This window comes from Rattus norvegicus, chromosome 3, assembly GCF_036323735.1.
Source record: "Rattus norvegicus strain BN/NHsdMcwi chromosome 3, GRCr8, whole genome shotgun sequence".
Classification (NCBI taxonomy): domain Eukaryota; kingdom Metazoa; phylum Chordata; class Mammalia; order Rodentia; family Muridae; genus Rattus; species Rattus norvegicus.
In genome coordinates, this window is record NC_086021.1 from 176,141,277 (window position 1) to 176,161,520 (window position 20,244).

Here is a 20,244-nt window from a genome sequence, read left to right on the forward strand (position 1 = left end):
AGAAGGCAAGTTTTGTTTATTTCTCCTTTTTGTTTTGCTTTAGACAGAGTCATCTTTTTGTTGTTGGTTTATGTTTACTGAAAATAGAATTTTCTTTCATACAATAATACAACCTACCCACAGTTTCCCTTCCTTCCACTCCTCCTAACTCACCTCCTCACCTCCTGTTTCCTCCAGAACCTCCCTTTAGAAGACACCAGGCCTCCAAAAGACAACAACTAAACACAACAAAACAAGATATAATAAAGTAAGACAAATGCCCTCCCAAAGCTGGACAAGGCAATCCTACAGGGAGGAAAGAGTCCCAAGAACTGGCAAAAGAGTCAGAGACAAAACTGCTCCCACACCAAGCTAACAGCTACAACATGTTTGCAAAGACCCCAGTGCAGACCATGCAGGCTCAGCCTGTGCAGACCATGCAGGCTCAGCCTGTGCAGACCTTGCAGGCCCAGCCTGCACACATCCTGTTTGGTTGATTCAGTGGGCCTTGCTCTGGTATCCTCCACCCCCTGTGACTCCTACAATTTTTCCTCCCACTCTTCCATGAGGTTCCCAGATCTGAGTGGAAAAAGCAGATACAGACCTCAAATTTAGACTCTCTGTCGGTCTCTGTGTAATGTCTGGCTATACAGAGCCTACCTCTGAACAGTCCCTAAACAAACAATTCTGCTAACAGCGCCAAGAATATCCTTTACCATATCACTAATATGACAGATCCAGTGAGGTAACAGTTAAGGCTGTGACAGAGAACCTGAGGTTGTCTTGGTTTTTTTTTTTTTTTTTCTCTTCTTTTCTTTTTTTCCAGAGCTGGGGACTGAACCCAGGGCCTTGTGCTTGCTAGGCAAGCGCTCTACCACTAAGCTAAATCCCCAACCCCAGTTGTCTTGTTTTTAAGTATTAAAGTTGAATGCTATAGAGGGCACTGTGTATTTGGTCACCCAGCTTTGATAATTATTAACTCATAGTTAAGGTCCATCTTGTCTCTTCTTGAACTCCCTCCTTTAAACTAGCTTGTTTTGAAAACAAATCCTAAATCTATCATAATCTTAGTCATTTTGACTTTAACCAGGTCATATCAGGCTGACTGTTAATCTGTCAATGAAATGACATTTCTTGTATACTAGAACTGACTGCGCTTTCTCTTTTTTTTTTTTTTTTTTTTTTTCTTTCTTTTGGGGTCTGGTTTCTTGGCTGACATATGATTAATACACAGCAGGAAAACAGCTGCAGAATTAGCGGACTCCCCTTCTCTAGGAGAATGCCACTTTTCAGCCCAGATTTCAGCCTTACTCCTTAAGGACTGAATCAACAGTTCCTGAACTATTAATGACTAATTGAAAAGCAGACAAATATTGAATGCCTTTGATCCCAGGACTCCTCCAAAGGCAGAGGCAGGGTGACCTCTCTGTCCAAGGCCAGCCTGGTCTACAAAGCAAGTTCCTGGACAGTCAGGGCTATGTTACCCAGAGAAACCCTGGTCTCTAAAAACAAAAAAATCCAAAACAAACAAACAAACAAACAAAGAGAAAAGCCATTACACTCAACAATGGACGCTAGAAACTATTTCCTGACATTACAAAAACACTAGGAAGATGTCAAAAACACAGACACAGCCATGCAATATCAGATGGGTGTGATATAAACATTCTCCACTTATTAAAGAAACTTACTGCCTAAAACAATCTGCCGAGAGGCTGAAGAGATGAGTAGCCCAGGAAAGGCAGCAACCCTCAGAGTCTGTTCCAGGAAATTAGGTAGAGAGCCGTCAAGGAAGACAAGACACCAGAAGTTGACCTCCGGCCTCCATGTAGAAGAGCATTGAGCACAGAAAACACACACTGAATTGCTCTTATAAATCTGCTCCTGTACCAGCTGTGTTTCTTTAAGGAGGAGGACACCTATGACACTAAGCACAGATTTAAAAACAAAAACAAGGGGTTGGGGATTTAGCTCAGTGGTAGAGCGCTTACCTAAGAAGCACAAGGCCCTGGGTTCGGTCCCCAGCTCCGAAAAAAAGAACCAAAAAAAAAAAAAAAAAAAAAGAGTACTTAATCTTACTAAAGAAAAGAGAAAGGCTGAGTCAGAATAAAGAGTCTACTAAAAGTTCACTAGAATGACCAAGACTTCTCCCTCCACACTCCCCAAATGTATTTTTAGTTTTTACTTCAACAAGTAGTGATGTAATTTGCATTTGGTAAGCACAGATCCCTGAAAGACCAAAATCCTAGTTTAAATCTCTTCCAACACTTCCAATTCTCAAGAATTACAGTTACCCAGACTGGGCTACAGAGCAAGTTCCAGGACAGCCTGGGCTGCACAGAGAAACCACATCTCAGAAAAAAACAAACAAGCAAGCAAAAAAACAGAAACAGAATTTCAGCTATAAGCAGTTGAAAATAGTGACCTTTAAAAGGCACACAATACATGGGCAAAATGCAAAAGGGTACAAGATAAAGCTTCAGACCAGCAATACTGCCACAAGGACGGAGGTGCGGCCAGAGTTTAAGGGAAACGGATAGGTACCGGGAGTGAAATCGAAGCTCAGCTAAAGAAAGTGAAGAACTACAGATGTGGACCAAGAAAGCACGGTTTTAGCATCTTTGCATACTCCACCTCCAGAACCTGACACACAAGAGGGCTCCAAAAAGGTCTGCTGAACCCAAGGGGAGCTTATGCCAGCAACTTTCTCATAAAAAGGAATGACAATAACGTTCTGGGTGGTGGCAAGGAAACATGGGACAGGTTGCGGAGCCTACGGGAGCCAGTGAAGTGCCTGAAACTGGTTCTACAGAAAGGATGGCTTTACATCCATAACCTGTCTGCTACAGTGTCCCCATTAAGCGCGCGCCCCTTTCTGGTGCCAAGCAAGCACAATGCCCAGGCACTGGCAGTGGGCACGAGGGATTCTTCTGCCTCGGAGAAAACCCAAATGGGAAGGTAGGTCAACTTCTGTCCAGTCTGAAGCCTAAATTATACTTTCATACCACGTTAATAAATTATGCAAACGGTTTATTGGGACACGGTGTGGGTCTGGCACACTGATAAGCGCTTTACACGCCCCATTTCACTGCAACTTCACAGCCTGAAGAGGCAGGGACGGGGTTGGGACAGGATTAATACTCTTCCCCCTCCTTTTCCCCCTCACAACAGAGACACAAAGAGTACGAAGTGACTTGCTAAGGGGACAGAGCCGGGAATTGGCACCTTATCCCACAGCTCCGCAGTGGCCGCAACACTGTGCACAGCACCGAAACCTGGTGGCCTGCCGACCGGCCCAGCCCCTGCCCGCGACCCCCGCGTTAACTCCCGCACTGGGCCCACGAGCAGCGCGGAGGGCCCGCCTCCTCCGGGAAGGCCCCGCGGGCGGAGATGAGCCTGGGCCGCAGCTCCCGCGCCCTCGAGGCCTAGCCCACCCGCCGCCCACCTCCCGCTGACGCCGTGCCTGCGTGGGTCCTTCCGCTGCTCGGCCCGGCCCGACCCGAGCGCCTTACCTGGCTGCTTCCCCAGAGCTCGTCCCGGGGCCGGCGGTATTGGGCGGCGGCGAGGAAGAAAAGCAAAAGAAGAGGGCGAGGAAAAAAAGACCGGGGGAGGGAAGAGACGGAGTGGCTGCGGAGAAGGCGGGCGCCGCCGGGCCGGGGGTCAGAAGAAGGGGGAGCGCACACAGACGCGACGACAGCCAGCGCAAACGCTGAAGAGTGGCTCGGCGCCTGCAGCCCGGCAGGAAGTGACGGGGGAGGGGCCGCGCCCGCCCCCGGCCCCCGCCCGCCTCCATGCCGGCCCCACCCCCCCCACCGTGGCAGGAACCACAAGTCCCAGCAGGCGCCGCGTCCAGCATGCGCTCTCTAGGCACGTAAGACCAACGGGGGCCAGGCACCGCTGCGTTGAGTCCAAGGTGTACTGGGAGTTGTAGTTTCCCAGGAGCTCCGGTTCGGCAGGGAAAGCAGGCCTAACTTCCTTTCTTGTCCAGGCTTTATGTTTCCTTCCTGCGTTCACTCCTTCTTCCTATACTAACATTTGTTAACCTGCTGCTGTGTACAAGGTCAGAAACTGAAAATACAGTGAGAATGCACAAGTCCCGGCCCTCATGGAGTTTACATTCTACTGGGGAAAGCACAGTAAATGAAGTCTGATTCTGTTTTAAGACAAGCACCAAGTACTTTCTGGTTGCTTTCACGGAGCTCTAAACTGAGTGTGCTTCTGTGGACAAGAGGCTGGTGTTGGTTTCTTTGATGTGGTCCTGGAGATTGAAGCAAACTTCTAGCACTGAGCTCCATCTCCCACTCATGATGTAACTTTTCTATTCGCCCTCTTGGGTTTTCTTAATTTTCTTGCGCGCGTGTGCGTGTATGTGTGAGTGTGCATGGTATGTATGAGCGTGTGAGTTCAGGTGTCCACTGAGTCCAGTGCTGTCACTTCCTGCCTGGTGCAGGAGTTATAGGCAGTTGTGAGACAGGTCCTCTTCAAGAATAATAACTGCTCTTAACTGATAGCCATCTCTCCAGCCCTGTAACAGCCCTCTTATGGGAGGCAGGGGAGAGAGGTCTTTAGTACTAGAAAGATGGGATCCTTGTCAGAGGTTATGGGATCCTCTGCGGCTTATTTTAAGTGATGCCTGTGATTGAAGCACCTAGGTAGACATCATAGCTAGATACCCAAGGCTCTAGGTTCCATCTCTACCCCAAAAGTACACACACACACACACACACACACACACACACACACACAGAAAAAACCCTAGCCAGGTGGTAGTGGCACAGACATTTTAATCTCAGCCCTTGGAGAGGCAGAGAGAGGTGGATCTCTTGAGTTCCAAAACAGCCAGGGCTACAGACAGAAACTCTGTCTCAAAAAAACAAAAAATTAAATAAATAAATAAATAAATAAATAGTTTGCCTAACAACTCAGTCTCCTTGCCACAGCACTGTGGCTGACTTTGCATGAATTCACAATGCTATCTGCTGTAGCTAGAGAGACCCTCCTCTGACTTACCCAGATCTTGGGAGACTCTTTTATCCCAATCAGGTCTCCTTAGTTTGCTTCTTGTAAAATTCAGTGACATTGAGTTCCAGTACCAAAACCAGCCCAACCTTCTGGTTCCCAACCAACCCTGTGCTAAGTAGGCCACATAAAAATATGTAGGTTCATACTGTACATCTACAATGTACTTACAAATAATAAAAAAACGTTAAAAAAAAATAGGGGGTTGGGGATTTAGCTCAGTGGTAGAGCTCTTGCCTAGCAAGTGCAAGGCCCTGGGTTCGGTCCCCAGCTCCGAAAAAAAGAAAAAAAAAAAAAAAAGGCAGTTCAGGGCAGTGCAGATGCCCACTGGGTAAAATGTGCATATTTTACACACAAAATAATAAATTTTGGTGGGTTTTTGTTTATTTGGGGGAGGGGTTGGGTTTTGTTTTTTGTTTTTTGTTTTTTTTTGAAACGGGGTCTTATTATTTAGCTCTGGCTGCCCTCAAATTCAGAGAGATCCGAATACCTCTGCCTCCTGGGTGCTGGAATTAAAGGTAGGTGCCTCTACAGCCATTAAAATAACTAACTCCGGGTTGGGGATTTGGCTCAGTGGTAGAGCGCTTACCTAGGAAGCGCAAGGTCCTGGTGTTCGGTTCCCCAGCCCCGGAAAAAAAAAAAAGAACTAACTGTTCTAGATGATCCTCCTGCCTCGGTCTCTCAACCGCTAGGATTACAGTGCCTAACTAATGTCCAAAGTATTCCTCACATAAAAACAAACCCAGTCTGGACATGTCAGCACACACCTTTAATCCCAACCCTAGAGAGGCAGAGCAGAGCAGATCTCTGAGTACAAAGCCATTCTGGTCTACAGAACAAGTTTCAGGCTCAGCCAGGGCTACACAGTGAGAGCCAGTAACAAAATTACAACAACAATAACCAAAAAAAAAAAAAAAAAAGTGTGTGGACCTTGGAAGAAAATCGGTAGTCTCTAAATACAGAAGAAAACAAACTTGTGGGCTGGAGAGATGGCTCAGTGGTTAAGAGCAATGACTGCTATTCCAGAGGTCCTGAGTTCAAATCCCAGCAACCACATGGTGGCTCACAACCATCTGTAGTGGGATCTGATGCCCTCTTCTTGTGTGTCTGAAGACAGCTACAGTGTGCTTATGTATAATAAATAAATAAATCTTTAAAAAAAAAAGAAAACAAACTTGCTGGAAAGCACTGTATTGCCAGGGAAATATTAGTGATTCCCCCCCAAACAGACAGGGGCCAATCTGATGCAATCACAATAGGGTCTTTTTATTTTATTTGAGCTAGCTCAGGCCCCTCAGCGCACCACCGCCATGCAGGATGGTTTTGGTGGTGAGGAGCCCCAAATATCTATCAGGGCTTTAGAGTAAGCAGCAAGTGGGGTGGGGGGTAGGGATAGGGGTGTGTGAGTGTGCAAGTATCTAATTGGAGAGTTACTACGGCCTTTAACATCATTGGCTGGTGCTGGGAGTCATATCATAAACATAGTTTCTGTTTCCCTCTGCATTGGTGGTCATTAGGCAAGGGGTGGGCTTGTAACCTGGGGTGTGGATCTGTTGGGGTAATAACCTGGAGATGCTGGTCTTGTTGAAGGTGTAACCTGGAGACACAGGTCTTGTTGGGGGTGTAACCTGCAGATGCTGGTCTTGTTGGGGGTGAACCTAGAGACTGGCGTGAGGCTATGGTTTCGTTGATGGGAAACTTGGAAACTAACGCTAGGAACCAGCCTGTTGGTTTACCTGAAGTCAAGTTCTCTAAAATGGGGTCTGAATTTGAAAGATTTGGCCTCGGGGTTGGGGATTTAGCTCAGTGGTAGAGCGCTTGCCTAGGAAGCGCAAGGCCCTGGGTTCGGTCCCCAGCTCCAGAAAAAAAAGAACCAAAAAAAAAAAAAAAAAAGAAAGAAAGATTTGGCCTCTCAGCACCAGGCATTCCCAGGGCTGGATCAAGCCAATTCCTTGGTTCAGGCTATTCTCAAAGAGCACAGTATTACATCTTCAGGTTGTCCTGAGTTTGTAGTATTTTCTTGTTCTTTTTCCATTTCTTCCATGGAGTTTGTTTACATTTCTATAAAAAGGTCTCAAGCTTGTCAAACACAGTGGCACACGCATTTAATCCCTGCACTATGGAGGCAGAGGCAAGTAGATCTCTGAGTCTGAGGCCAGCCTGCTCTACCAACAGTCCCGGGACAACTGGAGCTACCCAGAGAAACACTGTCTTGAAAAGGAACAAACAAAATGATGAGAAGTTAATGGGGGAGGGAGGGCCTTGCCACAAAGTGAGTTAAAGGCCAGCCTGGGCTACATGAAACCTTGTCTCAAAAAATGGAAAGGAAATAACAATAATAGTATGTAGGACAGGCAACATTGTTCAGCAATCTTTAACAACTACAGTCTTGGCAGACTTTTCTAGAACTGCCGAGGCCGGTGCAGCTGGCGGCTTGAGCAAACACCAGATTCACAGCAGTCTGACTGTTCAGTCTCATAAGGTGGCTCCTTAGACTAGATGACTCCAAGTGGGGACATCTATGGGGAAGAAATGGGTGGATGTGTGTTAGTTAGCAGGATGCTGGTGGGACCATAGATATGGGGAAGAGGCTAAAGGCTTCACTAACTGGGGCCCAGTGTGGTAGTGCACACCCTTACTCTCAACACTCGCAAGGCAGAGGCAGAAAGGTCTCTGTCAGCCTGATCTTCAGATGCCGTTCCCAGGTGTTGGGATTAAAGGCATGTGGCATCACACCTGGCCTTGGTGATGGCCCTGACAGGACAGATAGCTTGGTGGTGAAAAGCACTTACTCCTGAAGAAGACCCAGTTGAGTTCCCAGCACCCACATCATGGATCCCAACTCTTCACTCCTCTGGTTCCACTATTTGGCTCATGTTTACAGAAGGCTCAATCCATCCCTCTGGGGGATGCTGTGTAACAAACCCAGAGCAGCCATCACATCACACCTGGCCAAAAAGGACAGAGTAGGGGGCTAATGCCGTGGCTCAGTGGTTAAGAGCACTGGTTGCTCGTCCTAGACCCTGGTTTGATTCCCAGCACCCACCAGCTGCAACTCTGGTTTCAGGGGGATCTGATGCCATCTTCTGGATTCTACAGGTACTGCTTTCACAACCTACACAGATATACATGCCGGCAAAACACCCATACACATAAAATAAGTAAAAAAAATTTTTTTGAAGAAAAGTAAAACAATACAGAATACAGCATAACAGGTAGTGGTCGTGGGTAACATACCCCCAAAGACACACCCCAGTGAATTATATCCTCTAGTGAGACCCCCACCCTGGACCTCCCTGAGAACACCATCATAGTCTAGATCTACCCGAGGATTAGGTCAGTTCTAGAGAGCTACCAATCCTCTCTGGAAATGCCATCTCAGAAACATCCAGACTGGTGCTTTACTGGTCTCCTGTGTGTTTCTCTTTTATTTATCTTTAGACAACATCTCACATAACTCAAGACTGATGGGGAGCTCACTACATAGCCAAGAATGACCTGGAACTCTTGGTCTCCTTGAGTGGAATCTAAGGTATATACCACCATGCCTGGCTTCTCCCAAGCTTTTCTTCCTCCAGGCACACTGATGATCAAATGCTGTCCCTGGACCTTCACAGTTCTGAGTGCACAGCACAGTAGGTGCTTGAAAAATTACCATTGGGAAAAAAAGAAAAATTCTCGTCTTGCTGATGTACAGGAAACACTACAAGATTGCAAGATTGCTCTCTCTCTCTCTCTCTCTCTCTCTCTCTCTCTCTCTCTCCCCACTCTCTCTCCTCTCTCCTCTTTCTTTCTCTTCCTCTCTCTCCTCTCCTCTCTCCTCTCCCCTCTTTCCTCTCTCTCTCACCCCCTCCTCTCTCCTCTCCCCTCTTTCCTCTCTCTCTCACCCCCTCCTCTCTCCCCTCTCCTCTCCCCTCTCCCTCTCTTCTCTCTCTCTCTCTTACTGCCTCCTCCCTTCTCTCTCCTCTCCCCTCTCTCCTCTCTCCTCTCTCTCTCTTACTGCCTCCTCCCTTCTCTCTCCTCTCCCCTCTCTCCTCTCTCCTCTCTCTCTCTCTCTCTCTCTCTCTCTCTCTGCCTCCTCCCTTCTCTCTCCTCTCCCCTCTCTCCTCTCTCCTCTCTCTCTCTCTTACTGCCTCCTCTCTCCTCTCCCCTCTTTCCTCTCTCTCTTCCCCCCTCCTCTACCCTCTCCCCCTTCCCCTCCTCCTTCCCCTCCTCCCCCCTCTCTGACTGTCACCCAGAGAGACCACACCAACTCCATCTTGGGTTTGGGGTGCATCTTAGAGAACCTGACCTAAGGTTGAACTCAAGTAAACCAACAAACTTGCATCTAGCACTAATTTTCAAGTCACTCCCTAACAAGCACCAAGCAGGAGAAAAGCAGAAGTTTATAGTTTGGCTCCCAGCGCCAGCCTATCATTTTGAAGGGTAATAATACCGCCCCCCCCAAGACCCGTCACCCAATCAGATGTGTGCCAAGCTGGAAATCCCTTGCTTGTTTGCTTGCTTTTATAAATGCTTGCTTGAAACTGGACTTGGAGGAGTTGGGGATTTAGCTCAGTGGAAAGCCCAAGGTCCTGGGTTCGGTCCTTCAGCTCCAGAAACTGGACTTGGGGCTTCACCCTCCCATCCTGCTGTGAGCCCAAGCTTGAGCTCCCTGGTGGTCTTTTGGGGTTCATGAATGCTTCCTGAACAGGCACAAGAAGAATAGGGTGTCAGGTCCCCTGAGACTAGAGTTAGAGGTGGTTGTGAGCCCCCCTGTAGGTGCTGGCAATCAATCCAGGTCCTTTAGAAGAAGGACGAATGCTCTTAACCACTGAGCCATTTTTCCAGACCCTAAGAATTAACTTTTTTGGGGTTGGGGATTTAGCTCAGTAGTAAAGCGCTTGCCTAGCAAGCGCAAGGCCCTGGGTTCAGTCCCCAGCTCCGAAAAAAAGAAAAGGAAAATAAAAAGAATTAACTTTATTATTTTTTTATTATTTTATTTTTTATTATTTTTTGTATGTGTTTGAGCACTGTTTTGCATGTGTGCGTTTTAACTGGTGCCAGCAGAGGCTAGAAGAAGATGTCGGATCCTCTGTAAAGTTATGGGTGTGAGTAGTCGCACAGGTGCTGGGAATCAAAACCAGATCCTCTGTGTTGAGGTCTGCCCCCCTCCCCAAAATAGCTGCAGCCATTTTGTTCCAGGCCTGCCAGGTATCTCATATTGTTGCTGTAATACGCCTGCCAGTCATTGATGCAAAAAAATAACTTGGTTCGGAGCAGGGTCATACTGCCCCATACCCTGTTATGTTCTGTGAGGTTGGTTAATCCTAAGAAATTCCACAAAGCTTTTGGTAGGAGCCATCAAAAGAAAGGACAGTATGAACTGTTATGTCTAAAATGGTTTGAGTCAGAGCTGACCACTGGGCAGCACTTCCTGCACCTGTGTATGAGCTCCTTGTGAATTTTTTCCTTTATAAGATTGCCCTGAGAAGGGGGTTGGGGATTTAGGTCAGTGGTAAAGCGCTTGCCTAGCAACCGCAAGGCCCTGGGTTCGGTCCCCAGCTCCGAAAAAAAAGAAAAAAAAAAAGATTGCCCTGAGAAATGTTTGATGTTGTAGTCTCAGATAACCCCGAGCTACTCCCTGAACTGATCAGTATTAGGGTGTGCTTTCAATAAACCATCCCAATCTGACTGAGATTGGTGCTTGGGTGGTTTGTGGGGTGACTCATGAACGCCAACACTCTGGACAAGCTGCCAATGTTCTAACTTCGTGCCATCGATCTAGCCTCGATGATTATGATGATGATGATTATGATGATGATGATGATGATGATGATGATGATGATGATGATGATGATGATGAAATTATATACATGTGATCTTTTTTTTTTTTTTTTTGGTTCTTTTTTTTTCGGAGCTGGGGACCGAACCCAGGGCCTTGCGCTTCCTAGGCAAGCGCTTTACCACTGAGCTAAATCCCCAACCCCAGATGTGATCTTAACAGATGAGCCATCTCTCCAGTCCTGTGGATCAATAATTTAAACAAAAAGAAAGAATGGTATAAAAATCATCAGAGGAGGCTGGAGAGGTGGCTCAGTGGTTAAGAGCACTGACTGCTCTTCCAGATGTCCTGAGTTCAAATCCCAGCAACCACAAAGTGGCTCACAAACATCTGTAATGAGATCTGGTGCCCTCTTCTGGTGTGTATAAAGACAGCTACAGTGTACTCATATACATAAAATAAATAAATCTTTTTTTTTTTAAAGAAAAAAAATGGTCAAAAATACCAACAGTCAGTTAATGGAAAAGTAAGTCTTTACTAATCCCATGAGAAAGCCAGTCATGGCAGTTCGTGCCTGTGGTCTACTGGAAGCTGGAGACAGGAGGATCTCCATGAGTTCAAGGCCAGCCTGAGCTCCAGGCTACTGAGGGATACTATCTCAAGAACATGTTTTCAGAAAGAAGAGAGATTATGAACATAAAGGGCTGAGAGTGTGGATGGAGAGTGGAGGGTAGCTTGTGTACAAGGCTCTGGTTTTGATGCTTAACACCAGAGAAAGAAAAGAGACAGACCGGGGCTGGAGAGATGTCTCAATGGTTAAAAGGTCCTGAGTTCAATTTCCAGCAACCACATGGTGGCTCACAACCATCTGTAATGAGATCTGATCCCTCTTCTGGTGTGTCTGAAGACAGCTACAGTGTACTTCTATACATAAAATAAATCTTTAAAAAAATGAATGAATGAATGAATTAGTGAATGAAAGAAAAGAAAGAGGCCAGTAGAGTGGTTCATACCTGAGATTTCAGCCTGAAAAGCTGAGACAGGAGGATTGCCTCACATTCAAGGTTAGTCTAAGCTACATATACACTTTCCTTTTCTCTTTGTTTTGTTACTATTTTAAATTTCATTATTTTTTCTTGTAGTGAGGTACATGTGCTCATGCGAATGACGGGAAAGGAGGTGGCCCATTCTATGGCATACAGGTGGAGGCCAGAGGACAACTTCGTGGAACCAGTTCTCTCCTTCCACCTCTAACTTGAATTCCAAGGATCTGATTCAGGTTGTCAGATTTGCTTTTACTCGATGAGTCATCTCCTCATCTCACCTCACTGCCCAATTCAGTTTGTTTGTTTATTTTAATTTAAGATTTATATAATATTTAGATTTGTTTATTTTTTTCTTTTATGTGTGTAGGTGTTTTGCCTGCATGTGTGTATATGAACAATGTGTCAGAGCAGGTGGCCAGATTCCCTTGGATCTGGAATTATAGAGATCAAATCTGGGTCTTCTGGAAGAGCAGCCAGTGATCTTTAAACAGTTTTTCTTTTTCTTCTAAGACTTACTTATTTATTATATTCAGACACACCAGAAGTGGGCATCAGATTCCATTGCAGATGGTTGTGAGCCACCATGTGGTTGCTGGGATTTGAACTCAGGATCTCTGGAAGAACAGTCAGTGCTCTTAACCACTGAGCCTCTCTCCAGCCCCAGTTACTGATCTTAAGGGCTACCCAGTTTCTCCAGTCCCCCAGCTGTTGTTCATTTGAAAGACAAAGTCTAATGCAGCCCAGGGTGGCCTTGAACTTGCTGGTAGACAAGGATGACCTGGAAGTTTCCATCCTCCTATATCCATCTTCTAAGTGCTGAGATTACAGGTGTGTAACACCATGTCCTGGTCATGCTGTAGTAAAGTGTCAAACCCAAATCTTCATGTATGCTAGGCAGGCCCTCCACCAGCTGACCTGCATCTCCAATCTCCTCCAAAATAAATACCAAAAAAGTCTGAAGGCTGGAGAGATGACTCAGCTGTCCAAACACTCTCTGCTCTTCAAAGGACTCAGGATTACCAACACTGACATAGTGGCTCATAGTCATCTGAAATTTGAGTTTCAGGGGATCCAATGCCCTCTTCAGGCTTTGTGGCCACTACAACCAGATGTACATGCAGGTAAAACACCTATATATATCAAGTTAAAACAAAACAAAACAAACAAACAAACAAATAAGCCATGCTTATTTACATATGGTGAAAGTCTTTAATCCTAGTACTTGGTAGTGAGAGACAGGCAGTTCCCTAAGTTTTCGGTCACCCTGGTCTACAGAGTGAGTACCAGGACAGCCAGGGCTGCACAGAGAAACTTAGTGAGGGTTTCTATTGCTGCAATGATACCCCATGACCAAAAGACTGCTTGGGAAGGAAAGGGTTTATTTGGTGTACACTTCCATATTGCTGTTCATAATTAAAGGAAGTCAGAAGAGGAACTCTAACAGGGTAAGAACCTGAAGGCAGGAGCTGACGCAGAGGCCATGGAGGGATGCTGCTTACTGACTTGCTCCTCGTGGCTTGCTCATTCTGCTTGCTTATAGAATGCTGGACCACCGGCCCAAGGATGGTACCACCCACTATAGTCCGGGCTCTCCCTCATCGATCACTAAGTAAGAAAATGTCTTAGAGCTGAATCTTACTGAGGTCCCCTCCTTTAAACAACTCTAGCTCGTGTCGAGTTGACATAAAAACTAGCCAGAAACCCTGTCTCAAAAAAATTAAAGTAAATAGGTATATTTTTAAAGTCTGACAGGACTTTGTGGAGAGGAGTTATGGACTCTGAAGCAGAGAGGTTAGATGTTGGTGTGTTGGGTTAGTTCTAGGTCATGAAGACAGCCTCTGTCCACATAGCTGATCTGGTTAGTTTCTCAAATTTAATGCCAACTAACCCAACGGGGAAAACAATTCCCTCAGAGTATGTAACTTTAATTCTTTTCAAATCATATTTTTTGCAGTTTTTAAAAATTAACTTGAGTATTTCTTATTTACATTTTGAATGTTATTCCCTTTCCCGGTTTCCGGGCCAACATCCCCCTAACCCCTCCCCCTCCCCTCCTTTATGGGTGTTCCCCTCTCTACCCTCCCCCCATTGCCGCCCTCCCCCCAACAATCACGTTCACTGGGGGTTCAGTCTTAGCAGGACCAAGGGCTTCCCCTTCCACTGGTGCTCATACTAGGCTATTCATTGCTACCTATGAGGTCAGAGTCCAGGGTCAGTCCATGTATAGTCTTTAGGTAGTGGCTTAGTCCCTGGAAGCTCTGGTTGCTTGTCATTGTTGTTCATATGGGGTCTCGAGCCCCTTCAAGCTCTTCCAGTTCTTTCTCTGATTCCTTCAACGGGCGTCCTATTCTCCGTTCAGTGGTTTGCTGCTGGCATTCGCCTCTGTATTTGCTGTATTCTGGCTGTGTCTCTCAGGAGAGATCTACATCCGGCTCCTGTCAGCCTGCACTTCTTTGCTTCATCCATCTTGTCTAATTGGGTGGCTGTATATGTATGGGCCACATGTGGGGCAGGCTCTGAATGGGTGTTCCTTCTGTCTCTGTTTTAATCTTTGCCTCTCTATTCCCTGCCAAGGGTATTCTTGTTCCCCTTTTAAAGAAGGAGTGAAGCATTCACATCAAATCATATTTTTTTCAAATCATATTTTTAATGATCGTTCTTAAAACTTTAACCTCCCTTGTAGCCCATCACCCACCAGAGGTAGTGGGAAAGAAAGGATATGGGAGAAGTGGGCCTGTTTAGAGGTTCTTTGGAGCAACTCCCATCTGTGTTGTCTGTAAATAGGCAGTTCAATTCAGTTCAGACAGGTCAGCAGCAGCAGCTCGATTCACTTGCAAATACTTCACAGATACACCAATAGTCCAGTGATATGACGTAGCAGAGACGGCCAGGCCTCAGCCTCAGCTCGAGTCAACAAGAAGGAACAACAGGAACACCTATTCTCTGCTGTGATTTTTTCCCCCCTTTTCTTTTTTTTTTTTTTTAACTGTTTGTAATTTTCCCCCCTTTTCTTTTCGGAGCTGGGGACCGAACCCAGGGCCTTGCGCTTGCTAGGCAAGTACTCTACCACTGAGCTAAATCCCCAACCCCTATTGTGACTCTTTCAGTGAAGCTAGATCAGCAAAGACTGGAGACTCACAAATGTTATATACCTAACTGTACCAGCAAGCCACGGTCTGTCTCCATTACTTCGTTGAGTCCTATTTATACCCTCCGAACATCTGTGTTCTTTACAAGCCTTGTCTCAACACAGTCTTACCTGTTTCAGCCTGTGCCTTGCCTCAGTACCTGTCTTGCCTTAGCACATGTATACAATCAGCCCCAGCTTTGGAGTCCCAACAAATGGAGCTCAACTACACAATGTAAGGTGGACCAATAGGTGTTATCAATATACTTTCATGTGTTTGTTTTAGCAGAACAACCTCTCTCCTGTGTCTGTTTTAGTGAAACATTGCTTCATGAGTCTGCTTTAGTCTTTCACCTATGTCCACTCCTTTACATATTTGCCCCAGCAAAACACCATCCAACACAACACAACTGACTCTCCAAAGAACCCTTAAGTTTCCACAGGACCAGAAATGACTCAAAGACAGCTACATCACCATAGCCCACCCAGCATGGGTGACTGCTCACAAAGCTGGGAACCTGGAGCCCACTGCACAGTCTGCAGGCGGGTCAACAGGTTGGAGAGTGTTCTTTCCAGGTAACTCAGTTAGTCTAATACTCATTTGATCTAAAGCTCAACTGGTTTCTGCTTTTTTTCTAGGCAGCTGGTCCTATCCTAATCTTTGCAGCTTGGGTTTGTCTGAGAATCTTCTTTGTTACTTTTACTGCTTACTCTGCCAGGGAGGGGCCTAGTGGATCTGCTCAGATTCATGGACTTCCGGAGTCTATTTTGTCTTGTTTACCTTTCTTTTTTTTTTTTTTTTTTTTTTTAGGTTCTTTTTTTCGGAGCTGGGGACCGAACCCAGGGCCTTGCGCTTTGTTTACCTTTCTGTTTAAGGAGCTTTCCTGCAGCACAGAATATTTCAATCTCAAAAGAAACTGTTATACCCTACTGATCAAGAGAATGTAATATAATACCTGGTAGTGACTGAAAATGCCCTGGGCTTGTGTCCCCAACTTCCTTTAAGGGCAGGAGGAAAGACTCTTCCCAAAGGCAAAGTGAACTGCCAAGAATGGAGAATAAACTTTGTATCTAAGAATAAACTTCTACCCACAGCGCATGGGCCCATCTGTTCACCAAATTGGCTACACTTAGCTGGCCAATGTGTTTGTCATAAGTCTCACTACAAAAATCCCAGAATGAAATGGACAAACTTCCTCAAAAGATTAATAACAGGTAACATGTAAATATCTTTTCTTCTTGTTGTTGTTAATGACACTGTATGTTTATTTTGTGGTTGGTTGTTTTTGTTTGTTTGCTTTTTGTTTTTAATATTCTTTTGTTGTTTTGAGACTGTAGTCCAGGGTAAACACAAAAACCGTTTTTAGCACCATCTGGCAGAATAACTGTGTCACAGCTGGGCAACCCAACTGCAAGGACCTGGAGGTGTTGACTCTGTTCCAAGCAGCAGATTGTCTGTTTGGGACCTTTAATTGTCAGAGCAGGGGAAAGAGATGCCACTGACATCTGGCGGGTAGAAAATGCCCAAGCAAGCATCTTAAAACAGACAGCTTCTCAACAGCTTCTCACCAGACCCAAATGTCAAAAGTACTGACATGGGTTGGGGATTTAGCTCAGTGGTAGAGCGCTTGCCTAGGAAGCGCAAGGCCCTGGGTTCGGTCCCCAGCTCCGGAAAAAAAGAACCAAAAAGAAAAGTACTGACATGAAGAAAAATCTTTGTTGTAATTATTTTTAGATTCCCCACCACACTCACACATACACAACACAGGGTCTCTCTGTGTAGCCCTTGCTTTCTTGGAACTCAGAGATTAGCCCACCTCTGACCTCTACGTGCAGGGATTAAAGGTGTGCACCACCATGCCCAGCTAGATTTAAATATATATATGAGGGGCTGGAGAGATGGCTCAACAGTTAAGAGCACTGACTGCTCTTCCAGAGGTCCTGAGTTCAATTCCCAGCAACCACATAGTGGCTCACAACCATCTGTAATGGGATCTGATGCCCTCTTCTGGTGTGTCTGAAGACAGCTACAGTGTGCTCATATCCATAAAATAAATAAATCATATATATATGCATATATATATATGCATGATTTCCATGCAGGGATGTACGTATATATACCATGTACATGTTTTGTGCTCTTGGAGTTTGAAAGAGGTTATTAAACCCCTTGGGACTGGCATTACAATTGATGGTTATCCAATCCAGTCCTTTGCAGGAACAGACAGTGTTTCCAGCCACCGAGCCTTGTTGTCAAACCCATTCATCCATCTGTCTATCTAAGTTTCTCTTAGGGTTTCCATTGCTGAGAAAAGACACCATGACCAAAGCAACTCTTTTTTTTTTTTTTAAGATCTACTTATTTATTGTATATAAATATACTGTATATACTGTCGCTGTCTTCAGACACACCAGAAGAGGGCATCAGATCTCATTACAGATGGTTGTGAGCCACCATGTGGTTGCTGGGATTTGAACTCAGGACCTCTGGAAGAGCAGTCAGTGCTCTTCACCGCTGAGCCATCTCTCCAGCCCCCAAGGCAATTCTCCCCCCCCCCTTTTTTTTTTCGGAGCTAAGGACTGAACCCAGGGCCTTGCGCTTGCTAGGCAAGCGCTCTACCACTGAGCTAAATCCCCAACCCCTCAAGGCAATTCTTATAAGGACAACATTTAATTGGGGCTGGCTTATAGAGTCTGAGGTTCAGTCCATTCTCATGGCAGGGAGCATGGCAACTGGAGCTGAGTTCTCCATCTGGTTCTGAAGGAAAAAGGAGACTGGCTTCCAGGAAATTAGGAGGAAGGTTTCTCAAAGCCTAACCCCACAGTGACACGCTTTCTCCAACAAGGCCACACCTCTTAATAGTGCCACTGCCCTGGCCTGGCCCAGGATATTCAAACCACCAGTTTCTTTATGTAGTCCTGGCTGTCCTGGAACTAGCTCCATAGACCAGGCTAGCCTCAAACTCAGCGATCTGCCTCTGCCTCCCGAATGCTGGGATTGAAAGTGTGCACCACCAGACATATTATTTATTTTTGTTCTGAGATATGTGTTTCTATGTGTGTGTGTGTGTGTGTGTGTGTGTGTGTGTGTGTGCACCCACTCGTGTGTGTGTAAAGGCCAAAGTGACTTACTCCATTGCTATCCACTTAGGTTTCAAAGCAGAAGCTCTCAAGTGCTCGCTGATTGGCTAGACTGGTTGGCCAGTGAGTGCTACTCATCTATCTCCTCACAACATGGGGTTACTGCCACACAGGGCTACTCTAGCTCATGCCTGGTTTTTCATAACCCACACATAATGTATGTATGCAAGTGCTCAGGAGACCCTAAGGAGGTGTCATTGGAACAGAGTCTTTGCCATGAAAAAGAGCAAGTCTTGTATTAAGCAGAAAAAATAGCATTTTTAAACAGAGGGAACAGGGCTGCAGAGATGGCTCAGCGGTTAAGAGCACTGACTGCTCTTCCAGAGGTCCTGAGTTCAAATCCCAGCAACCACATGGTGGCTCACAACCATCTGTAGTGAGATCTGATGCCCTCTTCTGGTGTGTCTGAAGACAGCGACAGTGTACTTATATCTAATAAATAAATCTAAAACAAAACAAAACAAAAACAGAGGGAATGGACCGTGTAAAGGCTTTGGGTAGAATGAGATTGTTTGTGTGAGTGTAGGGACAAGCACCAGAGACAGAGTGGGGGGCAGGTGGGTAAGTCCTGCTGCCTACAGGGGATTTTGTTCTTAGAGTGGTGGTTAAGCAGGGGCCACGACATTGTTTTCTTTTCCTTTATTTGGTTATTTGTATGTGTGTGTGTGGACGAGTGCATGTGTATATGCGTGTTCACAGGAGGGTGGGTTTGTTTGTTTTGGTCATTGTTTTATTGCTGTGAAGGGACACCATGACGAAAGCATTTAATTAGGGCATTCTTTTTTTTTTTTAAGATTTATTCATTTATTATATATAAGTACACTGTAGCTGTCTTCAGACACACCAGAAGAGGGCATCGGGTCTCCTTACAGATGGTTGTGAGCCACCATGTGGTTGCTGGGATTTGAACTCAGGACCTCTGGAAGAGCAGTCGGGTGCTCTTAACCGCTGAGCCATCTCTCCAGCCCCCTAATTAGGGCATTCTTACAGTTTCAGTGGCTTTGTTCATTGTCATCATGGCAGAGAGCAGTTTGTAGGCAGACATGGTTGTAGCTTTAATTTTTTTCTCAACCCTACTTTTTTTTTTCTCTTTTTTTTTTTTTTTTTTTTGGTTCTTTTTTTCGGAGCTGGGGACCGAACCCAGGGCCTTGCGCTTCCTAGGCAAGCGCTCTACCACTGAGCTAAATCCCCAACCCTCTCAACCCTACTTTTAATGAGGGTTCATAAATGCTTTAACTTCCCTTGTGACCCACCACCCACCGGAGGTAATGGAAAAGAAGGGATATCGGGGAAGTGGACCTGTTTAGAAAGGTCCTTTGGAGCAAATCCCATCTGTGTTGTCCGGAAGTCAGCAATTCAGTTCACAGGTCAGCCGTGGCAGCTTGGTCCACTCACAAACACTTCTCAAATAGATACACCTCAGTCCAGTTCAGTAGTGTCAGGATAGCAGCAGTGGTGGCACGATCTAGCAGCTGGATTGGCACAAGTCAGCAGGAGGGACCAGAGTCAGCAGGAATGGCAGGAGAAATTCTCTGTTGTGCCTCTCTCAACAAAGTGAAGCTAATCAAAGACACCAGACCAAGAAGTGTTGCAGAGCTAAAACCCTCTCGTAGTCTGTTGGTCTTTATACTCCCTCCAAATATCATGTATCCTCCACAGGTCTTGCCTCACCAAGTATCTTGCCTCAGCATGTGTGTCTGTATCAGTTGACATCACTCTGCCAATCTGCTGAGTCCTTAGAAGAGGCCAAGAAGCCACAGCATACTACCAGAAGTTTTTTGATGCGTTTCTCTATGGAGTCCTGACAAATGGAGCTCAACTATGCAATGTGAGGCAGACCAATGCATACATGTTGTTAGCAAAGAATCCTTTATCCCACCTCCTTTCACCTGTGTTTGCTTCAGCGAACATTCCTTTAGAAGTATGCCTTACTGAAAAATCCTTTTTCTGGTGTCTGCTTCAGGAAAACACTCCTTCACATGTTTGCCTCAGCAAAACAGCATCCAACACCACAGACTTTCCAAAGAACCCTTAGTTTCCACTTCACATGGTGCTGGAGAATGAGCTTAAGAGTCCTACATTTGGATCCACTGACAGTAGAAAGACTCTGGACCTGGCCCAGGCCCTTGAAACCTCAAATCCCACCCTCAATGACAGAATTTCTCCAA

At 45.8% G+C, this 20,244-nt stretch overlaps 1 protein-coding gene and 1 long non-coding RNA gene across 3 annotated transcripts in view; one reads left to right on the top strand and one right to left on the bottom strand.

The window, feature by feature from the left end:
* The window catches only part of Stau1 (staufen double-stranded RNA binding protein 1), a 45,895-nt gene extending 42,224 nt beyond the window's left edge, over positions 1-3,671 (bottom strand). For both annotated transcript variants that reach the window (NM_001109907.1, NM_053436.2), the window contains exon 1: positions 3,492-3,671. The gene's annotated coding sequence lies outside the window, so the exon portion shown is untranslated. The remainder of the gene's footprint in view (positions 1-3,491) is intronic.
* Positions 3,672-8,432: 4,761 nt separating this feature from the next.
* Positions 8,433-16,162, top strand: LOC108350624 (uncharacterized). Its single transcript, XR_001837472.3, has 3 exons — positions 8,433-8,530; positions 11,905-12,041; positions 15,747-16,162. It is a non-coding gene; the product is annotated as an uncharacterized LOC108350624 (long non-coding RNA).
* The last annotated feature ends 4,082 nt before the right edge of the window (positions 16,163-20,244 follow it).